The sequence below is a fragment of the Chlorocebus sabaeus genome, chromosome 8, assembly GCF_047675955.1.
Source record: "Chlorocebus sabaeus isolate Y175 chromosome 8, mChlSab1.0.hap1, whole genome shotgun sequence".
NCBI lineage: Eukaryota > Metazoa > Chordata > Mammalia > Primates > Cercopithecidae > Chlorocebus > Chlorocebus sabaeus.
In genome coordinates this window covers 77,892,778-77,911,014 of record NC_132911.1, presented here as the reverse complement: position 1 = coordinate 77,911,014, position 18,237 = coordinate 77,892,778, and the positions used below count along the sequence as shown (strand labels likewise).

General features: G+C 43.2%; 1 pseudogene; it reads left to right on the top strand.

The window, feature by feature from the left end:
* Positions 1-6,987: 6,987 nt before the first annotated feature.
* Positions 6,988-17,724, top strand: LOC103236977 (glycogenin-1-like; annotated as a pseudogene).
* The last annotated feature ends 513 nt before the right edge of the window (positions 17,725-18,237 follow it).

Below are 18,237 nucleotides of genomic sequence, written 5' to 3'. Positions count from 1 at the left end.
CACGCCTATAATCCCAGCTACTGAGGAGGCTGAGGCAAGAGAATCACTTGAACCCAGGAGGTGGAGGTTGCAGTGTGCCGAGATGGCACCATTGCACTCCAGCCTGGGCGACAGAGCAAGACTCTGTCTCAAAAACAAAAAAAAAAAACAAAAACTAAAAACCAAAACTGATGAGTAAATTACATCAGTGAAAATTCAGAGCTCATATGATCATTATTTGAAAGCTCTAAAGAAAGCCCTGCAACTATAGAGTTAACATGTCAGGCCTTCAAAGTTCTCTGTCTCTTTATTTCTTTATTTTTTTTTCTGCCTACTTTGAATGAGCTGACTCTTCCTCAGTTGTTGAGGTGAAACTCACTGCTTATGGCATTCTAGCCAAGATTTTTTTTTTTTTTTTTTTTTTTGATGGCGTCTTGCTCAGTCTCCCAGGCTGGAGTGCAGTGGCACAATCTCGGCTCAGTGCAACCTCTGCCTCCCGGGTTCATGTGATTCTCCTGCCTCAGCCTCCCACGTAGCTGGAATTACAGGTATGCACTACCATGCCTGGCTAATTTTTGTATGTTTAGTAGAGACAGGGTTTCACCATGTTGCCCAGGCTGGTATTGTACTCCTGACCTCGAGAGACCCGCCTGCCTTGGCCTCCCAAAGTGGTGAGATTACAGGAGTGAGCCATTGTGCCCCGCCACTTTAATTTTTTTGTCGGGGGAGACGTAGTCTCACTCTGTCATTCAGGCTGGAGTGCAGTGGCATGATCATGCCTCACTACAGCCTTGACCTCCCAGGCTCCAGCAATCCTCTCCTCTCACTTCAGCCTCTCAAGTAGCCAGGCCTACAGATATGTGCTACCACACCCAGCTAATTTCTGTTTTTTGGTTTTTGTTTGGTTTGGTGGAGTGGCATCTCCCCCATGTTGCCCAGGCTGGTCTTGAACTCCAAGGCTCAAGCGAGCCATTCACCTTGGCTTCCCAAAGTGTTGGAATTACAGACATGAGCCACCATGCCTGGCTTAAAAGTCTTAAAGGGCTTCTAAATTAATGACTTTATAAATTACAACAACTCCATGACAACCAACAACCAGAAGACCGTCTGAAAATGTTAAAGTAGGTTTGCCTAACAATTGCTTAGGGTAATAGAACAGTTAATTGAAGGATTGCTATCCTAAAAAAAAAAAAAAAAAAAAAAAAAAAAACACTAGATAAATGTTTATAAAAGTTAGGATCTTAGATTAAACAGGTTGAAATCTTGAGTTCAGAGTAGCAATAATAAATCTCTGCCCAGCATAAACATTGTTTTGTCTGCCACACAGAGGCTAAAACAAGCAAAAGCCAATGGAAAAAAACTGCTAAAATGTTTCCCTGCCTGCATTGACTAGTCAAGCAAGCCAGACCAGTAAACAAAAGACAGATTTGTACAAATTCAAGGCCGCTGGAGATTCTGTTTTTCTTACACAATTCAGCCAGTTTCAACTAAAATGTAAACATTTAAATATTTAAGCCTAAACTCATTTGAAACTGTAAAAAGAGTAAAAAGTGTTTGTTTTTAATTGAAACTTCCATGGGAACTGTTTTGCCCAAAATTTTGGTTCACAGCTCTCATTAGATTACCTTTCAGGTCAAATAAAAACTTAGCCATGTGAACAAGTCCCATTTTGTCAAAAGGTAATTTGGATCCAACTGTCTTTTTTTAAAGTCATGTGTTTGTTTTACTATCTTATGACTAAAATTCTAAAATGAAAGCTATAAGAGCCTTGTGTGTGTATATGTGTTTAGGTTATGTTTATGTATATGCATATGTATTATGTTATATGTTATGTTTACATGGTAAAATATGGCATTATCAACCAAAGTTCCCTTAAGAAATTCTATTCAGATTGGCTTAGATGATCATTCATGTAACATATATAATAATTAACTCAATGCCTTTTAGTAATGTGACTTAAGTAAATTTTGACAAAGAAGCTGATTTTAAATTTGGTAGTAAAATAAAAATAAAAATGTCTTCAGAATTTTCAGAACACATTTTTGCCTGGATTTACTAGTCAGACAGTCTTATATTTGTGCCCACTAGATGTTTTAAGTGAGGGTTTGTCACAAAGGTTATCAAACTATAAATTCAACCTAAAAACAGAATAGTCTTGTTCAATATTGTTGGCATAATGAAAACCATATTAGGCCGGGCGTAGTGGCTCACACCTGTAATCCCAGCACTTTGGGAGGCCAAGGCGGGTGGATCACCTGAGGTCGGGAGTTCGAGACCAGCCTGACCAACATGGAGAAACCCCGTCTCTACTAAAAATACAAAATTAGCCGGGCATGGTGACACTTTCCAGTAATCCCAGCTACTCAGGAGGCGAAGACAGGAGAATCACTTGAACCCAGGAGGCAGAGGTTGCAGTGAGGCGAGATCATGCCATTGCACGCCAGCATGGGCAATAAGGGCAAAACTCCATCTCAAAAAAATAAAAAAGAAAGAAAGAAAAATAAAAGAACTGTATCTTCTGAGTTGTAGGCAAAATACCTATATATTTAAATTTAAGGTTCTTAAGTGAACACCTGATAGTCACATTCTATAAAAAATGGTTAACAGGGAAACAACTTGAAATGATGACTAGTTTTATCTAATATATCAGTTTTCATAACTAATCTAGTTATAATTGTTACAACAATTACAAATCGATTAATTAGGTAAATGTAAATGTTAATAAATAAAATTTCCATGTAACTTGAATGTTATGTTAAATTAAGTAATAAGTACTCATAAATATCCAGATCATTTCCAAGTTTGGGAGCTCAAGCAGTCCTCCTACTTAGCCTCCTGAGTAGCTGAGACTAAGGAATGTGCCACCATGCCTGGCTAATTTTTTAATTTTTTGTAAAGATGGGGTCTCACTTTGTTATCCAGCCTGGTCTTAAACTCCTGACTTTAAGCAATCCTCCCACCTTGTCCTCCCACAGTGCTGGGATTATAAGAATGAGCCATTATGCCCAGTTGGGAAACATGTTTCTAAAAAGTATGAAATGGGGCCAGGCATGGTGGCTTACGTCTGTAATCCCAGCACTTTGGGAGGCTGAGGTGGGCAGATCACCTGAGGTCAGGAGTTCGAGATCAGCCTGACCAACACAGTGACACCCCGTCTCTACTAAAGATACAAAAGTTAGCCAGGCATGATGGCGCATGCCTGTAATCCCACCTATTTGGGAGGTTAAGGCAGGAGAATCGTTTGAACCTGGGAGGCAGAGGCTGCAGTGAGCCAAGCTCACGCCACTGCACTTCAGCCTAGGTGGCAAGAGTAAAACTCTGTCTCAAAAAAATAAATAAATAAATAAAAATAAAAATTATGAAATGGTTCTCATCTGTGAAATACTGATATGTGACAGTTCAAAATCTCTTGCTAGAAAAAAAAAACGTAGCTGGTGTGGTGGCAGGCACCTGTAATCTCAGCTACTCAGGAGGCTGAAGTAGGACAATTGCTTGAACCCAGGAGGCAGAGGTTGCAGTGAGCTGAGATCATGCCACTGCACTCTAGCCTGGGTGACAGAGTGAGACTCCATCTCAAAAAAAAAAAAAAAAAAATTATTGCTAGAAACTGAGGTTACTAAGAATTAAAAATTCGTATATGTATATATACATTTGTATGTGTCTGTGTGTATTATATATACAGAATTATATATTTTTAAATATATATTTATATATTTTATTTATAAAATAAATAATATATAAATATTTTATATTTATATATAAATATATTTAAATATATATTTTTAAATATATATATAAAATTCTGTATATAAAGTTTACCAACAAAATTAGATTTTTTTTTGAGTCAGAGTCTCTTTCTGTCACCAAGAATGGAGTCCAGTGGCATGATCTTGGCTCACTGCAGCCTCCACCTCTCAGGTTCAAATGATTCTCCTTGCTCAGCTTCCTGAATAGCTGGGACTACAGGCGCCTGCCACCGTGCCTGGCTAATTTTGTATTTTTAGTAGACACGGCGTTTCATCACGTTGGCCAGGCTGGTCTTGAACTCCTGACCTCTAGTGATCCACCTGCCTCAGCCTCCTAAAGTGTTGGGATTACAGACGTGAGCCACTGCACCTGGCCAGATGTGTTTTTAATTATAAAACTTATAAGAAAGCCATTAAAAACTGTTTTGTTGTTGTTGTTGTTGTTTCTTGAGATGAAGTGTTGCTTTGTTGCCCAGACTGGAGTAGAGTTGTATGATCACAGCTCACTGCAACTTCTGCCTCCCAGGTCCAGGCGCTTCTCCTGCCTCAGCTTCCCAACTAGCTGGAATTACAGGCACCTGCCACCATGCCCAGCTAATTTTTGTATTTTTTGTGCAGACAGGGTTTTGCTATGTTGGCCAGGCTGGTCTCGAACTCCTGACCTCAAGTGATCCACCTGCCTTGGCCTCCCAAAGTGCTGGGATTACAGGCGTGAGCCACTACGCCCGGCCAAAACTGTGTTCTTTGTTGAGAAAACTAATTCTCTTTTCAAATCAGAGTTTGTTTAAAAGTTGTTTCAAACTATGGGCTTAGGAAAGGAATAGAAACAAGATAGAAAGAAACCAGTTAAGTAGGAGGGAAATGTAAAGAAAGTTATAGGTAGGAAAAAGTATTTTGGGCAAGGAAGGTTAAAAAGAAAAGAAGATAATTTTGTATGAGAAAGAATCTTATGTGGTCAGTTTTTGTCCTAAAGTAAAATGACTAGTTATTTAGAAAAGACGAAGTATTGGGGCCGGGTGCGGTGACTCACGCCTGTAATCCCAGCACTTTGGGAAGCGGAGGCGGGTGGATCACGAGCTCAGGAGGTCCAGACCATCCTGACTAAGAGGGTGAAACCCCGTCTCTACTGAAAATACAAAAAAATTGGCCAGGCGTGGTGGCAGACACCTGTAGTCCCAGTTTCTCGGGAGGCTGAGGCAGGAGAATGGCGTATACCTGGGAGGTGGAGCTTCCAGTGAGCCAAGATCGCGCCACTGCACTCCACCCTGGGCAACAGAGCAAGACTCTGCCAAAAAAAAAAAAAAAAGAGGAAGTATTGGAAAATGCAGAAATTCTAAGCATGTCATTTAAGGTCTGTGCAGATTGTAAAAGATCACAAATAATGGATTTATGAAAGACATTTTGTGTGTAATCAAGTTGACTACAATAAGAAGGGAATTATTTGTGTCTTTTAAAGATTGAGCTTTAATATTAAAAATACACTGGGCCAGGTGTGGTGGCTCACGCCTGTAATCCCAGCACTTTGGGAGGGCGAGGCAGGTAGATCACCTGAGATTGGGAGTTTGAGACCAGTCTGACCTACGTGGAGAAACCCCATCACTACTAAAAATACAAAATTAGGGGCTGGGCGCCGTGGCTCACGCCTGTAATCCCAGCACTTTGGGAGGCCGAGGCCAGCGGATCATGAGGTCGGGAGATCCAGACCATCCTGGCTAACATGGTGAAACCTCGTCTCTACTAAAAAAAAAAAAAAAAAAAAAAAAAAAAATACAAAAAATTAGCCGGGCGTGGTGGCGGGCGCCTGTAGTCCCAGCTACTCTGGAGGCTGAGGCAGGAGAATGGCGTGAACCCGGGAGGCGGAGCTTGCAGTGAGCCAAGATGGCACCACTGCACTCCAGCCTGGGCGACAGAGTGAGACTCTGTCTCAAAATAATAATAATAATAATAATAATAATAATAATAATAATAATGAAATAATGATTTCATTTCTTGGGGTAGAGTTTTCCTCTTGGAGTTTCTCAAACTCTTATCTCGGAAGTTCAGAGTTTGTGGTATCCTGCTACATGATTTGCAGGTCATGCATCATTACATCAGCTCTTCTTTCTCCCCTTCAGAAGCTATATATTTTTGCTCGACTTGGGTAATAACTCTCTTTTAACTCTTTAGTCAGCTCCTGTAACTTTTTTCTCCAGTTCTAACTCTGCTGTTATAACCTGACACTGAAATGTTCTGTCTTAAAGTCCTAGAAAAGCAATATTTTTCTTCACTGTAAGTTGGTTTGTGCACTCTTGGCTTTTTTTCTTTTTTCTTTCTTTTTTTTTTTTTTTTTTTTTTTTTGAGATGGAGTTTCCCTCTTGTCACCCAGGCTGGAATGCAGTGGTGCGATCTGGGCTCATGCAACCTCTGCCTTCCAGTTTCAAGCGATTATCCTGCCTTGGCCTCCCAAGTAGCTGGGATTACAGGTGCCCGCCACCACACCCAGCTCATTTTTGTATTTTTAGTAGAGACGAGGTTTCACCATGTTTGCCAGGCTGGTCTCGAACTCCTGACCTCGTGATCTGCCCACCTTAGCCCGACAAAGTGTTGGGATTACAGGCGTGAGCCGCTGTGCCCAGCCCTCTTGACTTTTTTTGATGTATCTGAATTGTTTCACGTAACCAAGAAATTTCTCATGGTTTTACTAAGAGCCATGTATTCCCCTGCTCAAGATACTAGTTCTTCTTTACATTTTTCTTTGTTTCTTTTTTTTTTTTTTTTTTCTGAATTGGAGTCTTGCTCTGTCACCCAGGCTGGAGTGCAATGGCGAGACCTCGACTCACTGCAACCTCTGCCTCCTAGGTTCAAACAATTCTCCTGCCTCAGCCTCCTGAGTAGCTGGGATTACAGGCGCCCACCACCATGCCCAGCTAATTTTTGTATTTTTAGTAAAGATGGGGTTTCGCCATGTTGGTCAGGCTGGTCTCGAACTCCTGACCTCAAGTGATCCACCTTTCTCAGCCTCCCAAAATGCTGGGATTACAGGCGTGAGCAACCATGCCTGGCCACATTTTTGTATAATGTGGTGTATACATATAAACTTGGACACATATGTTTCCTGTGTTTGACTGAATTCAAGTATCTTCTCATCAGGTATGACTTTCAGGTTATTGCAAACTCAGATAAATGAGCTTCCAATAAGGAGAAGCCTTAAAAAACAAAGATTTTACATTTTGTCAAGATAATTTCCTGTTATCTTTATTAGATTTTTTTGAACTTTGAAAGGGTTAAGAATTTTACATCCACGTTATTTTCTGTATTGCTTTTTAAGTCTTTGATATCACTCTGGTTAAATGAATATTGTTTCACAATGGCCTGTGGTCATGTTTTCATCAAGTGTTTTTTGAACCTTTTGAATCCTTGGCAGATTTCTCCAAGATCAAAATTCTAAATTTTCTTTTTGTTCTAGCGTTAACTTTGGCACTTTCCAGTTGAACCCCTGGAGAGTTTTAAATGGCAGTCCCACTGTGCCTCCTCCCTGCCCTTGCTCCCTCCCAACCTGCGGCTGCCCCAGCTGCCTGCACCCTCGGCAGCACCATGACAGATCAGGCCTTTGCGACACTGACCACAAATGATGCCTACACCAAAGCTGTTCTGGCCCTGGGCTCATCTCTGAAATAGCACAGGACCACCAAGAAGCTGGTCGTACTCGCCACCCCGCAAGTCTCAGACTCCATGAGAAAAGTTTTAGAGACCGTCTTTGCTGAAGTTATCATGGTAGATGTCTTAGACGGCACGATTCTGCTCATCTATCCTTAATGAAGAGGCCAGAGTTGGCTATCACGCTGACAAAGCTCCACTGCTGGTTGCTTATACAGTATTCAAAATGTGTATCCATGGATGCAGATACTTTGGTCCTAGGAAATACTGATGATCTTTTTGAGAGAGAAGAAATATCAGCAGGACCAGACCCAAGGTGGCCTGACTGCTTCAATTCCGAAGTCTTCATTCATCAGCCTTCAGTTTAAATATATAATCTGCGGTTTCATCTTGCTTCTGAGCAAAGTAGTTTTGATGGTGGGGACCAAGGCTTACTGAACACATTTTTTTTGTTTTTTCTTTTCTTTTTTTTTGAGACTGAGTCTCACTCTGTCGCCCAGGCTGGAGTGCAATGGCACAATCTCGGCCTACCACAACCTCCACCTACCAGGTTCAACTGATTCTCCTGCCTCAGCCTCCCAAGTAGCTAGGATTACAGGCACCTGCCATCATGCCCGGCTAATTTTTGAATTTTCTTTTCTTTTTTTTTGAGACGGAGTCTCACTCTGTTGCCCAGGCTGGAGTACAGTGGTGCGATCTTGGCTTACTGCAACCTCTGCCCCCTGGGTTCAAGCAATTCTCCTGCCTCAGCCTCCCAAGTAGCTGGGATTACAGGTGCCTGCCACTGCTCCTGGCTAATTTTTGTATTTTTAGTAGAGACGGGGTTTCACCATCTTGGCCAGGCTGGGCTTGAACTCGTGACCTCATGATCCACCCACCTCAGCCTCTCAAAGCACTGGTGTGTCCGGAGTTGGTTTCTGCCAGTGGGTTCATGGTCTCGCTGACTTTAAGAATGAAGCCACGGACCTTCGCAGTGAGTGTTACAGCTCTTAAAGATGGCATGAACCCAAAGAGTGAGCGGTAGCAAGGTTTATTGTGAAGAGCAAAAGAATAAACCTTCCACAGCATGGAAGGGGACTCGGGTTGCCACTGCTGGCTGCGGTGGCCAGCTTTTATTCTCTTATTATCCCCTCCTATGTTCCATTTCTGTCCTATCAGAGTGCCCTTTTTTCAATCTTCCCCACGATTGACTACTTTTAGAATCCTGCTGATTGGTGCGTTTTACAGAGTGCTGATTGGTGCATTTTACAGAGCACTGATTGGTGAGTTTTACAATCCTCTTGTAAGACAGGAAAGTTCCCCAAGTCCCCACTTGACCCAGGAAGTCCAGCTGGCCTCACCTCTCAATCCCCCCTCTAAACATGACACCTCAACTGCTGTTGGGCATTAGGCAATGACCACTCTAGCTACTTCCTGCTGGACAGGGGCGAAGAAGGGACCCTGCAGTTGTAGTGTCCTCCAGAGGAGAACTCTCTAGGCCAGTCAAAGGGCCAGCAGGTCGGTCCAGGGGTCCTCAGTAGAAGTTGTGAGTTGAACTCATTTGGAGTTCCATTTGTAAGACCATCTGTAGCTTGATGGCCTCAATCCTGGAGGAAACAAATTTGACAAGGAGGTTAAAAATACAGGGCCCAAAGGCAAGTAATAGCAAGAAGGCTGTCACGGGACCTAGAAAGGGGAGAAGCCATGTTGCCCAACTCCAGAGGTTGGTATAGGAGTTTGAAAGGCATTGTCTGATTTCAGAAGCCTTTTCCTGTACACCCCGGGTGGCATCTCCTACTATCTCTGACTGGTTAGTGTAAAAACAACACTCTTCCCCTAAGAAGGTGCAAAGTCCTCCTTTCTCAGCAGTGAGGAGGTCTAGGTCTTGACGGTTTTGGAGAGTCACTGCTGCCAAAGAGTCTACTTGGGATTGTAGAGTAAGGATAGATTTTGTTATTTCTTGCAAACTGTCTGAGAAATCCTTTGAGAGTGTGGTGAAGTAGATAAACAGTGAAGTAGATAAACTGGCTATTCTGGTTCCTGTAGCAGTGGCCATTCCTAACTCTATAAGTAGGGGAATTAGTTGTATGGCCCTGTGCTGATGGACTTGAGCCTTGAGGGGCACTGATAGGGTCTGATTTCCTGGGGCAATGTCAATGTCGGGACTTAGGAAGACTAAGGTACAGGTGCCTGTCCAGTTGGTGGGGAGGCAGATATAGGTTGAAGTTCCACATAAGAGGAATATTCCTTGGCTGGTTGTGTATGTTAAAAAGGTGTGTGAGTTTGTTGATTTCATTTTCCCATACTCCTAGAGTACTTGCCAAGGTAGCTCCGGTGAGTGGCTGGAAAGGGGTGTTGGGAGCAAACTGACTGGCTCTCTGTGTTCTATTTTCCCATTGGAAAAAAAAAAAACTTTTTGTATCTACTAGGAACCATTCAAGAGAGTGACTGAAAGAGGGGATGAGAAGACGTTCACTAGTGGTGGGGGCGCTGCTGCAGGGGCTCCAGGGATGAATGGTCATGCAGGGAGTATGTTCGCCATTACAAAACCTGGACTGTTTGTTAAGCAGGGAGGTGGTGATGATTCTGGGGGGACCTGAGAAGTGGACAAGCCATCTGAATGGAGCTGTTTGGGTGACTCAGAAGTTACTATGATCAGTTGGGCCTTAAAGTTGTAGGGTATAATTACACTGATGGGATAGTAGGTGCCCTATTTTGTGAGGAAAATTTCAGATTCTCAATAAAGGCCATGGGCAAGAGAGTAGGCCATGGGAGATGCGTTTCTTGGGTTAGTTTCCTTAAGTGCCTCTTGAGTGTTTCATTTGCCTTCTCAACCTTCCCTGAGGATCGTGGCCTCCAGACGCAGTGAAGGTGATATTGTACCCCTAGCACCCTGGAAATTCCCTGAGTTATCGTGGCTTTAAAAACTGGACTGTCACTTTATAAGCTTTGGGGAAGCTTTAAAAGCTGTCACTTTATAAGCTTTGGGGAAGCCCAAATCTAGGAATCATTTCATGAATTAGGACTTTAACCACTTCCTGAGCCTTCTCTGTGTTGCAGAGAAGGCTTGTATCCAATTTGTAAAGATATCAACACAGACCAACAAGTATTGAATCCCCTTGACTTAGGCCTATCGGTGAAGTCTAACTGCCAGTCCTCTGCCCTATTCTTTGTTCCCTCAGAGGAGCCTTACGATGTACCAAGGGATTATTCCTTTGGCACACCTCACATGCTTTGACTACTTGCTGGATGGTTCGGAGGAGATTTGGCCCTGTAAATAGGGATTTGGCCATTTGATGAGTATTCTGAATACCCATATGAAAAGTTTGGTGGAGGGTCTTAAGTATTTTCCACTGGCTGGCTTTGGGTATGAGTACCTTTCCCTCTTCTGTCGTTAACCACCCAGAGGGGAGAAAACTATGCCACCGTGAAAGTCCCCGTTCTGTTTCGGTCAGGGAATACTGCAGCTTGATCTCTTGGAGAGGGTTGTTCCATACCAAGGGTCCTTCCATCGGTATTTCTAATGGGAGGTTCCACTTGGCAGCAATTTTGGCCTCAGTGTTGGCCTGACAGTTTCCTTCTGCCTTTTCTCCTTCACCTTTCTGATGGCTTTGGCACTGTAAGACTGCCACCTCCTTGGGTTTTTGCACTACGTGCAATAACTCCATGATTTCCTTGTGGTATTTATTGGGGGTTCCCCCAGAGGTTAGGAACTCCCTTTCTTTCCATATTGCAGCATGGGCATGTAGGATTAGATAAGCATACTTGCTATCTGTATACATATTTATTCTTTTTTCCTTTCCCAGTTCTAAGGCTTGGGTAAGCGCCACTTGTTCTGCTAACTGGGCGCTGGTCCCTGGGGGAAGAGGCTTACTTTCAAGTACATCACTAACTATGGCAAAACCTGCCGTTTGTATCCCATTCTCCACAAATGAACTTCTATCAGTATATAGGTTAAGGTCAGGATTAGCTAAGGGGACTTCTAAGAGATCATCTTGGGTGGCATAAGTCTGGCCTACAATTTGTTTGCAGTCATGCTCAATTGGTTCCCCATCCTCTGGAAGAAAAGTGGCAGGTTGAGGGTTGCACACGTGCATATTTGAAGCACTGGTCCCTCAAGGAGTAGTGCCTTGTATCTAAGCAGGTGGTTGTCTGATAGCCATAAACTTCCTTTGGCACCCAGTATGCCATTTACATCATGAGTAGTCCAGATGGTGAGATCCTTTCCTTGTATTATTTTGACAGCCTCTGACACTAAGATGGCCTCCGCCACAACTACCCATAAACAGCGAGGCCAGCCTTTTGCTATTGCATCAATTTCCTTACTTAGGTATGCCACTGGTTGTGGGGTTGTCCCACGAGTCTGAGTAAGGACTCCAAAAGCTATTCGCACTCTCTCTGTGATGTATAAAGAGTTTTGTCTTGTGGGAAGGCTTAAGGCTAGAGCTTGTATAGGGCCTGATTTAAGGTTTTGAAGGCTGTTTCTGCCTCTGGTTCCCATTCTCCTAGATGAGTATTTGCCCTCTGGGTCTCCTTGATTAGAGTATAGAGTGGCCTGGCCATCTCGTTGTATCCAGGGATCCACAGTTGGCAAAAGCCAGTAATTCCAAGGAACCCCTGAAACTGTTTTAATGTCTTAGGGTGAGGATAAGCCAGTATAGGCTGAATTCATTCTTTGCTGTGGGCCCTGGTTCCTCTGGCTAAGATTAGGCCTAGATATTGGACTTGTAGGCAGATCTGGGCCTTCGATTTAGACATCTTGTACCCCTGATTAGCTAGAAAGTTCAAGAGATCTAGAGTAGCCTGCTGGCATGAGGCTTCCGAACTGGTAGCCAAACGTAAATCATCCACATATGAAAGACCAGAGTGTCTGGACTTGAGAAGCAGCCTAGATCTTGGGCCAGTGCCTGACCAAACAGATGAGAGCTATCCCTAAACCCTTGAGGCAAGACCGTCCACCTAAGTTGGGATGTGTGGTCTGAGGGATCCTCAAAGGCAAAGAAAAACTGGAAGTCAGAGTGCAGGGGAATACAGAAGAAGGCATCCTTGAGGTCCAGAACAGTGAATCATTCTGCTTCCTCTGGTGTTTGAGAGAGCAGGGTATAGGCGTTGGGTACAGCTGGATATAGAGGAATTACCACCTCATCAATGAGACTAAGATCCTGCACTAGTCTCCACTGACCATTCGGTTTTTGTACTCATAAAATTGGGGTGTTGCAGGAACTGCTGCATTTTCTTACTGGGCCTTGAACTTTTAAATGTCTAACAATATCCTGTAATCCTTTATGAGCTTCAGGCCTGAAGGGTATTGCCTTTGATAAGGAAAAGTGGTGGGGTTTTAGCTTGGTTTGAACTAGGTGGGCATTTTTTACCCTTCCAAATTGTCCTTCCAATGCCCAGACTTCAAGGTTGATTCCCTCCTCCAGTAGGGTACAATGAATAGGTAACTTGTCCCCCATATTCATGTAGATAATAGCTCCAGCTTTGGCTAATATGTCCCTCCCTAATAACGGTGTGGGACTTTCAGGCATAACAAGAACGACATGTGAAAAGTGCAAAGTCTCCCAGTTACAACTGAGGAGGTGGGAGAAATACTTGGTTACAGGCTGTCCCAGGATTCCTCAGGAAACGGACCATGAGGACAGCTGTTTGGGGCAGGAGATTAACACTGAGAAGGCTGCACCATTGTCCAAGAGGAAGTCAATTTCCTGGCCCTCAATGGTTAAACTTACCCAGGGCTCAGTGAGGGTGATGACATGAGCTGGCGCTTGCACCAGGCACCCTCAGTCCTGTTGTTGGATCATCTGGTTGGGGGCTTCTGGCCCAGAGGACCCTCGTCCTCTGGGTCAGTGTGCCTTCCAGTGATTGCTTTGACATAGTGGACATGGGTGAGGGGGCGGCTTGTTTCTCATTGGACAATCTTTTTTAAAGGGTCCCTGCAAACCACACTGATAACAAGCTCTACTGGGTGATTGGCCTGCTCCATTTTCTGTCCTATCTGAACCACCAAGGTTTGTTTGTCTGGGGGCCATGACTAAGGCTGCAGCCTTTCTCTGATCTCGCTTTTCCTTTTGGGCCTGTTCCTCTAGGTCCCTATTATAGAACACCGAGGTTGCCAGGTTTAATAATGCCTCCAAATTTTGTTCAGGGCCCAGGGCTAGCTTTGGTAGCTTTCTCCAGATATCTGTGACTGATTGGATAATAAACTTACTTTTTAGGATCAATTGACCCTTGAGGGAGCTGGGTGACAGGGGAGTATATTTTCTTAAGGCCTCCTATAGCCACTCGAGGAAGGCAGTAGGATTTTCTTCCTTTTTCTGAGTTATGGTGGACATGATTGAATAATTCATGGGCTTTTTCCTAATTCTCCTTAGTCCTTCTAGAACACAGGTCAACAGATGTTCATGACTCCAGTTCCCATGATCTGAGTCAAGGTCCCAGTGGGGATCCATACTGGGGATGGCTTGCTGACTGGTAGGGAATTTGTCCCTTTCTTCGGCTGTCATTCTATCATTTACTTGACTAAGATACCAAACTTGCGGGCTGCAGCTAAAGCTGCATTCTTTTCATTAAAGGCCAGGGTTTGACCTAACAGTAGCATGATATCTCTCCAAATGAGGTCAAAGGTCTAGATGCTGTAGGACATCTATATACCTATCAGGATCATCTGAAAACTTCCCCAGGTCTACCTTGATCTGCTTTAAATCAGAGAGGGAGAAGGGGACATGTACCTGGGTTGGGCCAAATTCCCCTCCCCCTACAGCTTGAAGGGGACATAACCGATAGCCCAGGGGGCGGGGGGAGGTTGTGGTCCCTTGGAGATTTCTTTGTTTCTTTCTTTCTGGGTGGGGGAGATTAGAGGAGGCTCACCATTAATAGGAAGGGGAGCTGTAGGGAGGCTAGGATGTGGGGGTAAGCTGAGAGGTCCTCCTGTGAGATGTAGATTGCAAGCTTTGCATAGTTGTGGATTACCCTTCAATGAAAAGAAAGCTTGGACATAAGGTATTTCACTCCATTTGCCTTCCCTTTTATAGAAAAGATCAAGCTGCAGGATAATATTATAATTTACACTTCCCTCAGGTGGCCATTTTTCCCCATCAGAGAGAGAATATTGGGGCCAGGCCGTAGTGCAAAAAATAAATAAATAAATAAAATAAAACGTGTCTTTTTCAGGGTTTGTGGGCCAAATTGGTCCCAATGGCTTAGGATGCATTTCAAGGGTGAGCTTGTTGATGCCTGAGTGTTTCCCATCTAAAACAGAAAGAAAAAAACTGCCCATGGTTTTGGTCTGTTTCTTCCCCTGCCCAAGAACCCACAACAGTCCCTGGACCCTGCTGTTTTGAATAGTTACGCTCACTGAAGCAGCAGCGGAAACACTTGTTTTCCTCCTAGACCACAAAGAGGACTGAGGAAGGTCAGATTTAGTGGCCCTTACTGATGCATTCTTGAAAACCTGTACCCTTGCCTTTCCTCTTAGACCACAAAGAGGACCGAGAAATGTTGGATTTAGTGGCCCTTACCGACACATTCTCAAAAACCTGCTAGTTTTTGAGTCCTAAGTGTTTTCTCCTGTTGGTATTGGGACCTTACCCTTGTCCTATAAAGACGATATGCCTCAAAATGGAGTGAAAGGCCATACCTTGAGGGAGGGAAGGGATCTCCAGGGTTGGAAGAGTGACACCTTTTGTCCTCACTTCTCATCATATGAATAGGAAGGATATCCCCCCAATTTAGGAGTCTATAATTTCTGAGGCTCCCCATATCCTAGCTTCAGGAATAGCCTTTGTTAGGCCTGCTAGTCTGAGGAGGGATCCTAAAAGGATAGATGGTGTTCCAGATAGTCCGCCCGATGGGGCTCCAGTCAAAAATTATGTGTCCCAGGGTGCCTATTTCCCATTGAAGAATTTTGGTTCTTTCTGATTGGTGAGCCCAGGTGCCTAAAGAAGGGAACAGAGTCCTGAAATCTCTATTAGAAATCATCCTTATAGGAGAAACTAGGGAGTGGTTTTTAGAAGCAGGACTAGGCTTGGAGAAGAGAGGCAAGAGGAAGTTTGACTGACAGGCATTAGGACCCAGGAGGCAAGGGTCAGGATAAATAGGATAGATAGACAAGTCTCACTTGGGTGATGTAACTGAGAGCTCCGCTCATGGCTGCAGGGACAACCAACTTTTTGTTGGGACCCTGGAGCTGAATGGCTTTCCTCTCTGCTGACCCTCGGCTCAGCCCAGAAGTGCAGGAAAAGCAGAAGCTGGTTCCGGGCAAAGCAATGGTCCTGACTCCAAAGAGTCGGGGGTTGTTGGAGAGCCCTTTCCCAGAAAGCCTGAAACCTATGTCTTTAGTCTGGCAGCCACACTAGTCGCTTTTAACTGGCCAAAAGGTGTCCAGTGTTTAGGTCCCGAATTCTAAGGAAAAATAGGACAGAATAGCAAGTGAAAGGGGTCCGATGGTACTCACCGCATGGCAATATCCTGGATGAGCCCCCAAGATGTGTCCAGAGTTGGTTCCTGCCACTGGCTTCGTGGTCTCACTGACTTTAAGAATGAAGCCATGGACCTTTGCGGTGAGTGTTACAACTCTTAAAGATGGCACAGACCCGAAGAGTGAGCAGTAGCAAGGTTTATCGTAAAGAGCAAAAGAACAAGCTTGAACAGCATGGAAGGGGACCCGAGTGGGTTGCCACTGCTGGCTGGGGTGGCCAGCTCTTATTCACTTATTGTCCCCTCCCATGTTCCATTTCTGTCCTATCAGAGTGCCCCTTTTTCAATCCTCCCCGTGATTGGCTACTTTTAGAATCCTGCTAATTGGTGCATTTTACAGAGTGCTGACTGGTGCGTTTTACAGAGTGCTGATTAGTGCATTTTACAGAGTGCTGATTGCTGTGTTTTATAGAGCTCTGATTGGTGCATTTTACAATCCTCTTGTAAGACAGAAAAGTTCCCCAAGTCCCCACTCGACCCAGGAAATCCAGCTGGCGTCCCCTGTCACTGGGATTACAGGCACGAGCCACCATGCCCAGCCAATTTTTGTATTTTTGTAGAGACAGGATTTCATCATGTTGTCCAGGCTGGTCTTGAACTTCTGACCTCAGGTGATCCACCTGCCTTGGCCTCCCAAAGTGCTGGGATTACAGGCGTGATCCAATGCATCCAACCTGAACACATTTTTTTAGCAGCTGGGTAACAATAGATACCAGAAAACACTTGCCATTTATTTATAACCTAAGCAGCATCTCTATATACTCCCATCTCCCAGCATTTAAAGTTTTTGGTGTAAGTGCCAAAGTTGTGCATTTCCTGTACGAATCAAACCATGGAATTATATTTATGATCCCAAAACAAAAAGTGTCAAAAGTGATCCAGAGTTTCTCATCCTGTGGTGGAACATCTTTACCAACAACGTTTTACCTCTGCTTCAACAATTTGGCCTTGTCAAAGACACCTGCTCATATCTAAATATGGAAGATGTCTCAGGAGCCATATCACATCTGTCCCTTGGGGAGATCCCAGCTATGACACAGCCTTTTGTATCCTCAGAAGAATGGAAGGAGTGGTGGGAACAGGGCCAGGCTGATTATATGAGAGCAGATTCCTTTGACAACATAAAGAGGAAACTTGACACTTACCTCCAGTAGAAACACTGCATTTTCCTGTGGACGCATCCACTTCACAAGCTATGTTTCAAATACTAAGTATATAGAGCTGGGCTGAGAAAAGTCTGTTATAGTTGGCAGAGGTTTTCACTAAAATGTAGCAGATGAGAGGTTTCGTAGGACAAGTGAGAACTGGGCAAAAGTTGTGAAGCAGCAATTCTGTTACATGGACAGTGTTCTGCTTTTTAATCCTATTTAGCTCATCTCAGAAATTCTCACTTTTGTTGATTGCCAACAATCAACTCAAGGGAAACTCGATATTAAGCTGTTAAGATGACTATTATCAGTTCTTAAAATCTGCAGAGCGTGGTTCCAAATCACTCACTCCCTTTGGAAGCAGACATGGCATTTATCCCTTGCTTGCTTGCTGGTTGTACCTACTTTTCATTAAACCTGCATATTAGAATTGCCCAATGCTGCCAGAGTGAGTAATTGTAATTCTGCTTTCAGGTAAAGATAGCCTATATTAACACTGTTGAGTGATTCAAAAACGTTACCAACAAATAGTATTCACTCATTTTATTTCCTGGTCTTAGTTTCTCAAGATGTTCACCAGTTTCCTATGTACAGTAAGACACCATGCTAAAATGCTTCTGTTCAGTTCTGTATATTTGAAAATAGCAAATTCAGTTTTCTGATGGTTACCTGCAGTGGCACCCTGTATGAAAAATGAAGAAGAATAAAATAAAATAAAATAAAATAAAATAAAATAAAATAAAATAAAATAAAATAAAGGATATATCTCTCATTTTGTAGAGATGCTAAATAATTAAGCTTGTTTGATGTATTAAATGTATAGAAAGTCATTATTACTGTCAAATATTAAGTCATACTAGGTTTTTTCCTGTTACATTTATGGGTATATTATTGATATAAATTTTCTAGAGTAATATAGAATTCTTAAAAATCTAGTATATTATCAGTCATGATTTTGGTTATTAGATTGTATGTCTCAAAAATAAATACATTTACTTGTCAATTGCTGATTATAATAAATGTTCATCAGATTTTAAACATGGCTAATTTGTCTCTATCACCCAGGGTTTTCATTTTTCTCTAGTGGCGTCTAATCAGATTCATGGAAAAGATTCTAACAAGTACTCCTAAAACAAGTTTCTAATAACTTTAAGATCAATAGACTAAAAGTTTTCCAAAACTCTGATAAATTCACAAAACTGCTAATTAAGATCAAAGGAAACAAAAATTAATTTCTTTTTTTTTTTTTTTTTGAGACGGAGTCTCGCTCT